This window comes from Sturnus vulgaris, unplaced genomic scaffold (genome assembly GCF_052056855.1).
Source record: "Sturnus vulgaris isolate bStuVul1 unplaced genomic scaffold, bStuVul1.hap1 Scaffold_85, whole genome shotgun sequence".
NCBI lineage: Eukaryota > Metazoa > Chordata > Aves > Passeriformes > Sturnidae > Sturnus > Sturnus vulgaris.
In genome coordinates this window covers 354025-367986 of record NW_028276736.1, presented here as the reverse complement: position 1 = coordinate 367986, position 13962 = coordinate 354025, and the positions used below count along the sequence as shown (strand labels likewise).

At 54.8% G+C, this 13962-nt stretch overlaps 1 non-coding gene across 1 annotated transcript; it reads left to right on the top strand.

The window, feature by feature from the left end:
- The first annotated feature begins 1232 nt into the window (after nt 1-1232).
- On the top strand, nt 1233-1316 carry LOC148217343 (small nucleolar RNA SNORD45). Its single transcript, XR_015801086.1, has one exon. It is a non-coding gene; the product is annotated as a small nucleolar RNA SNORD45 (small nucleolar RNA).
- The last annotated feature ends 12646 nt before the right edge of the window (nt 1317-13962 follow it).

The following is a 13962-nucleotide window of genomic DNA, read 5'->3' as shown; positions in this document are numbered from 1 at the left end:
CACAGTGCACCTGAGCTACCTGCAGGTCACACCTCGGTCACTGATGAAGACGATGAGCCTTCATCGGAAATAAGACCCTCAAAAGGATGAGAGACCCCCTAACCCATTATAGAGCATGCACCATACACACAGTGACGGAGATTTTAGGAATAGAAACTAGGAGGAGTTTTCTAGAACCTTCTGTAGCCTACAGTATGTAAGTGGGATTGTTAGCCTGGATGCTTTGGTACGTGAGGAATGGGAGCCACTCCCTGTACCCCCGGTCAGTTTTGCTTCTGCTTTATACGAACCTCAATTATACTAAATTACTTACTGCCAAATTTTGTATATTCTCAAATATATGCACTTTGATTGTATTCATCTCCAATACTTTGATTGTCATCTCCAATACTTTGATTGTATTCATTTTATTACTATTTAAAAATTTACTATTAAATTTAATCTTGTTGCTTGATAAATTGGAATAATAGAACATCATTCATAACACCAGGTAAGCAGTGGTGGTCGAATAAACGTCCTTATCCCAATTCACAAACTCTCCGGAGACAGTCAGTCTCACAGATAACCGTCTGGTCCTTGTAGATAACCACCAGTGAAATCTGGAAGTCTGCTCCTTGAGATTGGCAGCACTGATCAAACAAAGGCAGGAAGGGCTATCGGGAAGACTGATACTGCAAGCTGGTAGTCCATGCAGCTTACTTGGAAAACATAACATAGCATAATATAACAAGGTGATTTTAAACAGAACTATTTAATCATATCATTTCTTTTATCTAGTGTCCATGCTTCACTTCAGAGCTTAGTATTCTGGTTTATACAAGCCCCAATGCTTTTGTGATTAACACGGATCTTTTATGGATGGTCCCAGGATGGAGGCAGAGGGGATGGAGCCGGCTGGGGTGGAGAAGGATGCCCCGAGAGTGGAGGGGGATGGGGATGGAGGCGGGGGAGATGAGGGTGGATCCAGGGCAAGGCGGGCACGGCCCGGAAGCGGATCCTGGCGGCGGCTCCTCCTCCCGGGGCAGCGCGGGCGGATGATCCTGGGGAGCGGCCGCGGGGTGCGGGACGGGACCGGGAGAACGGGGGGATAGCGGGGAACGGGGGGGATAGCGGGGATTGGGGGGGATAGCGGGGATTGGGGGGATAGCGGGGAACGGGGGGGATCCTCTGTGTGGGTGCCGGTGCCGGGGCTGTGGAAGGAAGGGGAGGAGGAGGAGGAGGAGGCGCTGGCCGGCCCGGGATGAGCGCTGGCATGTATTATCTGAGGCGAGCTGATGTCTCTCACCGCTTTAGCTCTAGAATTACTCTGAGGCCCGGCCATCCCTCCCTCCCTCCCTCCGGCAGCGCAGCTTTTGCCCGCGGTGCCATCGAGTCCCCGGGCCGGGCTCTGAGCCCGGAGCTCTGCTCAGGCCGGCCCTAAAGCCGCAATGTTTTGTGCTTCCCGCAGGTGTGTGGTTAAAGCCGGGACATTCCAGGCCCGGTGCCTGATGCAGCGTTTTGGAGAGTGCCCAGAGCTGCAGGTGCCAGTGGCACAGGTGAGGTTTGGGGTGACCCAGGCGCTCCCAAGGCTTTGGATGTGCAGCCCCTGGGAAGGCTCCCTGGGCCTGTGCTGGGCTCCTGTCAGCTCCCCAGGCATGGGTTTGTGGGCAGGGAAAGGAAAGGAGCCAGGGCCTCGTGTTCATCTGGGTCCTTTTGTATCTAAAGTCCAGATTTGGCTTCTGGTGCTCTATTTTCTACTGCAATTTAAACATTCTGTTTTTAATAAAACTATTTTTGGTGTCATTTTCGTGTCCCTGGAGACACAATGGCCATCGTGTGGGGAGGAGGGAGAGCTCAGGGAGGAGAAAGGATGGGGCAAAGGTGCTTGTAATTTTACTTCTCAATATCCTCTGATTTTTTGGGCAATAACTTCAGGTCGTTCTCCTCCATGGAGTGTGTTTGGCCAGTGATCAGGGCGAGGTTTCTCCCCGTTCTTATCCCAGGGCAGGAGCCTTTCAGCGTGGGCTCTGTGCCACTGGGTGGCCTCGTGGTTTTCTGTCTCTTGTGATCGCTGTGTGCATCTCCAGGGAGGCAAACGAGGCCATGCTGAGCCTCGAGATGCAAAATGTTCCCATTTGCCAGGGAAATGTTCGTGTTGGCCAGGCTGGGAACATCTCAGCATGTCCAGGGCCGGTGAGGGATGGGGTCCAGCACTCCAAGTGACGCTGGGACCAGAACCACAAGGACCATTTGGAGCCACACTTGACCCTGGGGATGACCTTGACCTCAGCCTGACGCTGCTTCACCCCAGGACAGGAGAGCCACCATCAGCTTTTATTACCCACCCATAAAAGCTTCACCTTTGAACCTCCCCAAATCCCATCTGGGACCCCCCCAGGGGACCCCCCCAAACTCTGGGACCCCCCTCCAGCCCCCTCAGCCACGCTGTGGCCGCAGCTTCATCTCAGTGAAGGGGATGGAGACGTTGAAGCCTTTCCAGGGGAACCAGTGATGCCCTGTGGGGGAGCTGGGGGGTCAGAACCCTTGGAGAGTTCCAGAGACCCCCATAAATCCCCATAGAGACCCCACAGTCGCTCCCCAGATTCCTATGGGCACTCATGGACCCTTAGGGATCCCCATAGACACCCCAGAGACCACAGAGATCCCCACAGGCCCTACAGGACCACACAGGCCCTATAGATCCCACAGACCCTTTTTCCACAGGGCCCTATGGAACCCTATGGACTCCCACAGACCCCTATGGACCCTCAGAGAGCCCCATGGACCCTCCCAAAGATTCCCTCATACACCCCCAGACCCCTCCATAGTCCTATAGCCCACCCTAGACCTCCCCTAGCCCCCCTTAAAATACCCAAAGCCTCTTGCAAAGACCCCCAGATCCCCTCCAGACTCCCCCAAAATCTCCTCCAGACCCCACAAATCCCCCCCATATTTCCCCATACCCCCTTAAATCCCCCCCAGACCCCCCGAAATCCCCCCCAGACCCCCCCAATCCCCCACCCCGTGCCCCCCCCCCCGGCCCAGGTGGGTACCTGGTGGTCCCGGGGGTCCCGTAGAGCCCGTTCAGGTTGGCACAGTGGCAGTTTCGGTACCACCAGGCTCCCCCGGAGGCCGCGGGGTGGGGGGGGTGGTGGGGGCGGCCCGAGGGGTCCCGAGGGTCCCGGGAGTCCCGGTCCCGTGTGGAGAAGGGGCTGCCCGAGTGGTAGGAGAGGGCATCTCCTGTGGGGGGACATGTCAGGGACCCCCAAACTCAGCAGGAGCCACCAAAACCCACCCGAAACCCCAATACCCCCAGGGACCCCAAAACCCACCAGGGACTCCACAGACCCCTGTCAGCCAGTGAACCCCAAAACCCCCAAGGATCCCAAATCCCAGCAGGACCCCACAGAATTCCCCAAATACCCCAGGGACCCCAAAACGCACCAGGAGCCACCAAAACCCACCAGAAACACCAGGGATCCCAAAACCACCAGGAACCCCACAGACCCCTGTCAGCCAGTGAACCCCAAAACCCCCAAGGATCCCAAATCCCAGCAACCCAGGGACCCCCAAACCCACCAGGAACCACCAAAACTCAGCAGAAACCCCAAAATACCCCAAGGACCCCGAAACTTATCAGACACCCCCAAATCCACCAGAAACCCCAAAACCATCAGGGACCCCAAAACCCACCAGCGACCCCACAGTCCTCTGCCATCCAGTGAACCCCCGAACCCCCCATGGATCCCAAATCCCATCAGGACTCCCAAAAATTCCACCCCAAACCCCCCCGGAACCCCCCCCGGCCCCGGCGGTGCCGCTGAACGCTCCCACGCGGAGCCGGTACCGCTCCTGGGCGCTGCCCACGGCCAAGTCGCGATAGATCGCCAAGGCCGAGTCGCGACCGGCCCGCAGCTCCACGCGCAGCTCCGTGGGGGTCGCGGCCGTCGGCTCGTGCAGCGCCTCGTTCCCTGCACCCCAAAAATCCTCCGGTACCCCCAGGACTCCTGCGGGGTCCCCTCGAGTTCCCCCGTCCCCCCCCCAATGCTCTCCCTGAAATATTGGGGCCCCCAAACTGCTGGGGACCCCAAAAGTGTCCCCTGATTTCCTGGAGAGCCCCCAAATCCTTCCCGGACCCCCAAACCAGATCTGAATATTTGGGGGAGACCCCAAACTCCTGGAGACCCCAAAAGTGAACTCCTGTAGACCCCCTCAAATCCTTCCCGGACCCCAAAACCAGATCTGAATATTTGGGGGGACCCCCCCTGGATCCTACGAGTTCCCCTCTCGGACCCCTGGGGATCCCCCAAATTTTGGGGTCCCACCGAGTACCCCCCGCTGCCGCCCCAGGGCTCTCCTCAAAGTTCCCCCAAACCCTGGCAGTGCCTCCCAGTCCCCCCAGATATTTTTATAGGTCCCCCCCAAAATCCCCAGGGCCCCCCAAAATCCCCAGGGCCCCCCGGCCGAGCCAGAATTCGCCGCTGACGTTGCCGAAGCCGCGGGCGTACGAGTCCCACCCCCTCCAAAACCCCAAAACCCCTCTGATCCCCCAAACCCCAATTTCCATCCCATAAACCCTAGAGAACCCTTCCAGCCCCTCCCAGTGCCCCCCAGTCCCCTCCCAGTGCCTTTCCAGCACCCCTCAACCTCTCCAATGCCCTCCAACATCCCCTGCGGGACCCCCCCAATTACCCCAAACCCCCTCATTTCCCCCCCATAAACCCTGTAGAGCCCCCCACCCCCTCCCAGTATCCCAAAGTTCCCTCTCAGTGCCCCCCAGCACCCCTCAACCTCCCCAACACCCCCTGCAGGACCCCCAAGTGCCCCCAACCCCCTCAGGACGCCCCAGTTGCCCCCACACCTCCAAATTTCCGCCCCAAAAACGCCATAAATCCTCCTCTAAACCCCTGTAGGACCCCCCAGCATTGCTCCCAGTGCTCCCAGTGCTCCCAGTCGCACCAGGCAGCCGCCGCCGTCCGTGTCCATGTCACAGAAGACGCGGAGGGGCCGGACCGGGTCCCCCCCGAGGAAGATGAGGGTGTCCCGGGAGGGTCCCGGCCCGTTCCGCTGCTCCTCGGCGCAGTCCCGGGGATGGGGGTGCGGGAGTGGGGCTGGGGGGAGCATTGGGGTCACCTCAGACACCCCAAAAAGTTTCTGGGAATTCAGGGGTGGCCCCTCCCCAAAATGACACAGGCACCCCCCAATGCCTCCATTCGAAATTTGGGGGTCTGGGTGACACCCCCAGGATCTGAGACCCCCTCAGAGGACCCAGGGCTGGAGCTGTCCCCCCAAAAGACACAGATCTCCCAAAAAAGCACCCAGGGGTACAGCTGTCCCCCCTCAAAGGACACAGACCCCCCAAAAAAGGGCCCCAAATAACCCCCAAATGACTCCCAAAATCCCAAATAACTCCCAGAAACCCCAAATAACCCCCAAACCCCCAAAATAACCCTCCAATCACTCCATAAACCCCAAATATCCCCCAAATAACCCCAAATAATCCCAAATTAACCCCCCAAACCACCCCAAAAACCCAAATAACCCAAATAACCCCAAATAACCCCCAAATACCCCCCACTTCCCCCAATAACCCTACCCCCATTTTTGGGGGTCCAGGTGCCCCTCCCTCCCCCATAGCTCCCCCCACTCACGAGTGTCAAAGGTGGCCTCCAGGGGGACACTTTTGGGGTGTCCCCCTCGGCCCCACAGCCGCACCCCATAGCGCCCCGCGGGCTCCAGCCCCCAGAGCTGCTGCGATGTCGCCTCGGGGGGCAGCCACAGGGTCTGGGGGGGCACGGGGGGTTTTGGGGTACCCCAATGGGGACAGCGGGGTCCCCAGGGGGGGTATTGGGGTCTCAAAGGGATTATTGGGGTCCCCCAAAGCTCTATTGGGGTGCCATTACCAAAGGAGGGTAATGAGAGACCCCGAGGTGTTATTGGGGTTCCCAGGTGGGTATTGGGGTCCCCCAGAGCTGTATTGGGGTTCCCAGAGGGTCACTGGGGTCCCCCAAGGAGATATTGTGGTGCCATTACTAAAGGAGGGTAATGGGATACCCCGAGGTGTTACTGGGGTCCCAAGCAGATATTGGGGGACACCCGGGGGGTTTTAGGTTCCTTTTGGGGGGTCGTTACCTGCTGGGGCCCCCCGGGGGGGCCGTACTCCAGCTCGTAGCCATCGGGGGGGAGCGGGGGGGGTCCCAGTGCAGCCGGGCACTGCGGGGTCACAGCGAGCCCACCCACAGGGTCCCTGGGCCACCTGGGGAAGGACACACTGCTGACATCTACAGCAGCCCCAAATCCCCTTCTGATACCCCAAAAATCACTGTGGTCACCCCAAACCCCCCACCCCCACACCCCAAACCCTCCCATGGGCCCCCCAGCCCTGCCCTCACACCGTGCCCGATGGACATGGCCCAACTCCCCCAAATTTTCCCCCAAAGACCCCCCCAGTCACCCTCTGCCCCCAGTTTCCCCCAATGCCTGCCAGACCTGTTTCCTCCAGGACCTCCCAGTCCCCCGAGTTCTTCCCAGTTTCCCCCAGTCCTCTCCAGTCCCCAACTCCACCCCAATTCCCCCCTGACTCAGTTTCCCCTCATTCTCCAATTTCCCCCCCATTCCCAGTTCACCTCGATCTCCACCAGTCCCTTCAGTCCCCAGTTCCCTCCAGTTCCTCCCAGTCACCCCCAGGCCTCAGAGCCCTCAGTTGCCATCAGTTCACCCCAGTCTCCTGTTTCCCCCAGTTCTCCAAACCTCCCAGTTATCCCCAGTTCCTCCAGTTCCCCCAGTCCCCAGTTCCCTCCAGTTCCTCACAGGCCCAGTTCCCCCAGTTTGCCAAACCCCCCAGTTGTCCCAAGTTGTCCCCAATTCCTCCAGTTCCCCCAGTTCTCCTGCCAGTTGCTCCCAGTGCTACATTGCCCCTAATCACCAGTTTCCCCCAGTCCTCTGGCTACCCCCAGCTCCCAGTTTTGCCCAGTTCTCCCAAGTACCCTCAGCCCCAGTTGCTCCCAGTCCCCCTCTAATCCCACTGTTCTCCCTGGTCCCTGAGCTGTCCCAATCTCCCTAAAACTGTTCCCAGTCACCCCAATAACAAATCCCTCATATTCCTCCAGTTTCCCCAAGTCCCTCCCAGTTCACCCCCAGTACCCCCCAAATCCTCCCCAGTGCCCAGTTTCCCCCAGTCTTTGCCAGTCCTCAGCTCCACCCCAGTTTGCCCCAGTTCCACGCAGTTTCACCCAGGCCCCACATGACCCCAGACCCCATTTCCAACCAGTCCCCCTTAGCTTTTCCCAGTTCCTCCCAGTCCCCAGGTGATCAGAGTCCCTCCAGGAGTTACACTCCCCCAAATCTCCACTCCCCTCCAATCCCTGCTCTCACTTTCCCCTGAATCCCCAAGTCCTCAGTGCCCTCCGAGCTGCCCCTGGGCCCCACTCCCAGCCCTGTCCCCACTCCAGCTCCATTCCCAGAGGGGTCCTGGGGGAATCCCCGCAGCCCCTCACCAGTGGTGGCCTCACTGGAGACGTGGTCGCTCCTTTTGCCTCCCCTCAGCCCATAGAGGTGGAAGCGGTACCGGCGGGATGGGGACAGCCCCGGCACCGTCACCGAGCGGGACTCGCCATCGATGGGCAGGGCCTGGGGCTGGCCCTGGGCATCCCGGTACTGCAGCACAAAGGAGTCAAAGGAGCCCTCAGGGATGTTCCACTGCAGCTGCACAGAGTTGGGGCTGCCACTGGAGACCTTCAGCTCTCCCAGCACTGCCTGTGCCAAGGGGGCCTCAGATGGAGGGGCCTCAGTTTGGGGATGTGCAGTTTGGAGAACGTCAGCTCTGGGGGCCTCAGTTGAGGTGTCCATTGAGGGTGAGGGCAGATCCTCGGGGTCGGCTGCAGCAACAACAGAGAGGGGACACTGACGGGTGTGGGCATTGGTATGTCCATCCATTTGTCCATCCATCATCCACCCAATTATCCATTATCCATCATGCACCATCTCCTCCCAGTCCCTTCTCACCATTCCCTCCTCACCCATCACTGAGCACCCAATGACCCCAGCCCATCCAATCAACCACTGACTCTTCCATGGACTTACTGACCAGCATCTGCCATCATCCACCATCTTCCTCATCATCATAATCAACATTATCCATCATCCTGATTTCTCCAATATCCACCATCATCCATCCATCCATCCATCCATCCATCCATCCATCCATCCATCCATCCATCATCCATCCATCCATCCATCCATCCATCCATCCATCCATCATCCAGCCATCCATCCATCCATCATCCATCCATCCATCCATCCATCCATCCATCCATCCATCATCCATCCATCTGTCCATCCATCCATCCATCCATCCACTCATCCATCCAATCCATATCCATCCATTCCTTCAATCATGTGTCTTTCCATGAAACTTTTGGTTCAACTGCATCTTTTACTTCTCCATCCATTGCATCATCCAACCATCAAATGACTGATCTGATCCTCAAAACCACCGATAAACTGCCCCAAACCCATCATCCATCCATCCATCCATCCATCCATCCATCCATCCTCCATCCACTGTCCATCCACTGCCATTCCATTGTCCATCCATCATCCATTGTTCATCCATCTTCCATCACCCATCATCATCATCCATCCATCTGTCTTGGGGTGACTGTATGATGCCTGTATCCCCAAATCGTCTGTTCTGTTGGTGTTGAATATTAAATTCTGCAACTTTAAGACTGGTTCCAGGAGTGAAGGGGGGGGAAAGAAGAAGTGCAGAGTTTGTTATCAGAGACTGCACTGGCTCCCCCACATTCCTGCTCACAGACTGTGTTGTCTGCAGTGGACAGAGAGAGAGAGAGCTCTCCTTTGCTCTTGGTTAGTTTTCTGGCTAGCTGAGGCAGAGAAACTCCCTGGATTCTTTGTTTTGTTGTTGTTTTTTTTTGTTGTTGTTTTGTTTTTTTTTGTTTTTTGTTTTTTGTTTTTTTTTTATTTTTCTTTTTTTCCTGGAAGTGTTTGAACCTGCTCTGGACTGAAAACCCAGAGGAGCACTGGGAGCTCACACCTGTGGCCCACCAGGCCTGGCCTGGGCATTCCCCAGCACAGGAGGGACTGAGAACAGACTGAGTGAGCTGGGCAGCCACGGAAAGAACTCTGCTAAATCTGCCATCTCCTCGGAACGGAGAGAGGTTTTGCTGTTTGATATTGTTCATTGTTGTGCTGGGAGGTGTGTTGCCTGTTGAATAAACAGTTTTCTTTTTTTTCCACTTCTCTCCAATTTTTTTCCTTTTTCCTAGAGGGACCTCATTCAGAGGTTTCCTCCCAGATTTGTACTAAACCAGGACAGGGGGAAATGAAACAAAATTTTGGGCTTTTTCCCACCAAAAATTGGGAATTTTCAGCCCTGAAACTGGCACTTTTAACCCAAAACTTTTAGGACATCAGGTCTAGACATTACAATGAATTGAGGTTTTCTTGGAAGTCTTTAAAATCAATGGAGATTTTTAGGGACACCAGGTCTACCCTATTGAAGTGGAAAAGGGTTTTGGAACACCAAGTCTATCCATTAAAGTCAATGGGCATTTTGCAGAAATTTGGGGCTAAAATGGGGAAAATTGGGTAAATTTGAGGGAAATATTGGGCTGAATTCTGGGAATTTCTGCTTAAGGATTGCAGTGCTGACACTCTGGAAGTCTTGGATAAATTCCTGGAAACCAATCCGGAATCCCTGATCCAATACCTGTGGCCTGGGGTGGAGCTGTTGCCTCCAGATAAGCCGAAAAATCTCAGTTTTCAGCCCAAAGTGTGGGAATTCTGAGTCTAAAAGTGGGATTTTTAGCACCAAGAATTTTGAGACATCGGGTTTACACACTGAAATCAATGGGGATTTAAGACACCAGGTCTACCCATTCAACCCAGCAGAGCCACCACCTTCCACTTTAGGCAAGGAGGGACTGGAAAATTTTGGGAATGCCGTGAAATTGTGGGAATTTTTCCTGTGAATCCCTCACCTTCCTTCAGCCTTTCAGGGGGCAGCATCCCAGCCTCGCCCTTCCCATAGCTCCTGGCAGGCACCAGCAGATGGTGGTGCCAGATGGAGAAGTTGGAGATGGCACAGCTCAGCAGGGCTCTGGCAAAGGTCAGCTTGGCCTCGGGGTCCTGCCTGGCTGCCAGCTCCCACCGTGTTCCCAGGCCTGGACTGGGAGGGCACCAGTATAAACCAGTAAGCACTGAGAGCCACCCTCGAGCTCCTGAGGCCTGTGGCAGCAGCTCCCAGAATAAACCAGTAAGGGTAAATGCACCTGCTCCCAGTGCGATCTAGAGGCTCTCAGTGTGGTCTGGGGGCTCCCAGGTTTATACTGGGAGGGCACCAGTATAAACCAGTAATGCCTCATGCACACAAACCCAGTCTCAGTGCAATCTCGAGGCTCCCAGTGCAGTCTCAGTGCTTCCAGGATTATACTGGTTGATCCCCAGGACCACATCCCAATCTAAACCAGTATAACCCAGTATAAACCAGTGACCCCCAGGACCACATCTGTAGAAGTCGGTCCGGAGTTTCCCTCATTTGCCTCACGACCATTGCAAGAAGACCCCGAGGCCCCCCACCCAATTGTGGCCTGGCCAAGGTGGATGCTTGCCAAGGGACTGTGTGCAGGTGCTCGCTGTGCTCCATGGTACACTGCTCTCGAGCAGGCACTAGCTGGAGCAGCAGGTTCTGTACACCTGTTTATTGCAGCAACCCTCACAATGGTCCATCAATCTCCCCACTCCTTGGCCAGAGGCCACTTGCTTTGGAGAAGGACTATAAAAGAGTGGCCCTCTGGGGAAGACTCCTGAGATCTCCCCACGGATGAAGACTCATCTCTTGGCTGGCCCGTGAGGACGCCCGTCTCGTCTGTTGGTAGCTCTTTTCCCATCCCCCTCTTTTTCTCTCTATACTTTGTTTCCTGTATCTTCCCCTCTATTGCAACTGAGTTGTTGGCATTCAATAAAAATGCTTTGCTGTGAATAAACTGATTTTGTCCCCCACTGTTTGCCTTTTTGCACCTCTGAGATCAAACGAACCATCACGACCCCCGCCCTGTATTAACAGTGGATCGTGACAACATCCCAGTATAACCCAGTGCAACCCAGCAACCCCCAGCACCCAATCCCAGTAAAAAACAGTTCAACCCAGTAACCCCAGTAATTCCAAGCACCCCCAGCACCCCATCCCAGTATAAGCCAGTGCAACCCAGTATAACTCACAGTTGGCCACCAGGTCCTCCTGGCCAGCAGGGGGCGCTTACACACCCCCATTCCTTCTCCCAGTTCAACCCAGTAACCCCCAGCATCCCATCCCAGTATGATCAAATGTAAACCAGTACAACCAGTATACACAGTGCCAGGTACTCCTGGCCAGCAGGGGATGCTCACACACCCTTTCCCAGTTTAATCCAGTACAACCCAGTGACGCCAGCCCTGTCCCAGCACGTCCTGGACCCCATCCCAGCACAAACCAGTACAAACCAATACAAACCAGTACAAACCACTCACAGTTGTGGGGATCAGCTGCCAAGAGGCGCTCACACAGCACCAGGTCCTCCTGGCCAGCGGGGGCCACTGTGGTGCAGCCCAGCACCCAGCCCCTCCCCATAGGATTTGGGATTCACCCCCAGGCACTGCTCCATGAACAAAAGCTCCAACGGCACTCTGAAACCTGTATAAACCAGTATAAACCAGTATAAACCGTACAGCCCAGAATGGACCAGTATAAGTTATAAAAAACAATGCAAAACAGTAAAAATCAGTGTAAGGCAAACCAGTATAGACTATTATAGGCCATTACAGACCAGTGCTACCAGTATAAACCAGTGTTGACTGCTACAAACCAGTATAAGTAGTGAAAACCAGTAAAAAACAGTGTAATGCAAAGCAGTAGAGACCAGTAAAAAACAATATTGACCAGTACAAACCAGTATAAGTGGTAGAAATCAGTACAATGATTCAGGGGGCAGCGCCCCGGCCTTGCCCTTCCCGGAGCTCGTGGTGGGCACCAGCAGCCACAGACGGTGGTGCCAGGAGGAGACGTTGGAGACATCGCAGCTCAGCAGGGTCCTGGCAAAGGTCAGCTTGGCCTCGGGGTCCTGCCTGGCTGCCAGCTCCCACTGGTGTTCCCAGGCGTGGACTGGGAGGGCACCAGTATAAACCAGTAATGCTTCATGCATCCAAACCCACTTCCAGTGCAGTCTAGAGGCTCCCAGTGCAGTCTCAGGGTTCCCAGGTTTATACTGGGGGAGCACCAGTACAAACCAATAAGCACTTGGAGTCACCCCCGAGCCCCTGAGGTTCATGGTGGCAGTTCCCAGTATAAACCAGTAAGGGCAGCACAACCTGAAGTCACTCCCAGTAGGTCCCAAGCTCCATCCCAGTATAAACCACTAAGGCCAGCATCCCTAAATATCACTCCCATTATAAACCAGTAAGGCCAGCACCCCCAGAAGTTGCTACCAGTGGTTACTAAGTGTCCCCAAGACCCCTCCCAGTATAACCCAGTAAAATCCAAAATACCCCAGTATAACTCAGTAAAAACCAGTATAACCCAGTCACCCCCAGCACCCCATCCCAGTATAAAACAGTTCAGCCCAGTAACCCCAGTAACTCCCAGCACCCCCAGCACCCCATCCAAGTATAAAACAGTTCAGCCCAGTAACCCCAGTAACTCCCAGCACCCCCAGCACCCCATCACAATATAAACCAGTATAACCCAGTATAACCAACAGTTGGCCACCAAGTCCTCCCGGCCAGCAGGGGGCGCCATGGTGCAGCCCAGCACCCAGCCCTGGTGGTGCCACTCCCCATAGGATTTGGGATTCACCCCCAGGCACTGCTCCATGAACAAAAGCTCCAATGGCACCCTGAAACCTGTATCAACCAGTATAAACCAGTATGGACCAGTGTAAGTTATAAAAACCAGTAATAAACAGTAAAATCCAGTGTAAGGCAAACCGGTAGAGACCAGTAAAAAGCAGTATGGACCAGTAAAAAGCAGTATGGACCACTGCAAACCAGTATAAGTGGTAAAAACCAGTACAAAGCAGTGAAAACCAGCATAAACCAGTGAAAAATAAGGCAAACCAGTATAGGCCAGTGTAGCCCAACATAAACCAGTATGAACCAGTACAAACCAGCAAAATCATTAAAACCAGGAACAACCAGTAAAAACCAGTATAAATCAATAAAAATCAGTATAAGGCAAACCAGTATAGACCAGAATAGCCCCGCATAAATCAGTAAAAACCAGTACAGACCAGTATGGACCTGAACAGACCAGTCAGGGCTCTCCCACTCCCTCCCAGTCCCTCTTTAACCCTTCCCAGTGCCCTCCCAGTATAAACCATTATAAACAGTTATAAACCAGTATAAACCAGTAACCACAGACTCCCTTTTAACCCTTTTTTACCCCCTCTACACTCCTACCAGTGCCCTCCAGTCCCAACCAGTGCCCTTCCGGCCCCTCCCAGTCAAAACCAGTATAAACCAGTACAAACCAATATAAACCAGTACACACCAGTCCCCTCCCAGTGCTCCCAGTGCTCGTCTCTACAGGCTCAAGCAGGTGACCACGTTGGGATTGGCTGCCAGGACTGACCCTGTGAGGGACAGCACCTGGGTGAGCAGCACCCCCTGCTAGCCAAATGAATCCCAGCATAAACCAGTATGAACCAGTATAAACCAGTATAAACCAGTATGAACCAGTATAAATCAGTAAATCCCAGTTTCTTCCCAGTAACTTCCAGTTCCAATAAGAGATAACACCTGGGCATGAGGTGCTCCCTGCTGGTCAGGTAACTCCCAATTCAAACCAGTATAAAACAATATGAACCAGTATAGGCCCAGTAAATCCCAGTGCCCTCCCAACCCCTTCCCAATCCATCCCAGTATATCCCAATAACCCTCCCATGGACTTCTCAGTTCATCCCAGTAACTCCCACTGACCTCCCAGTATGG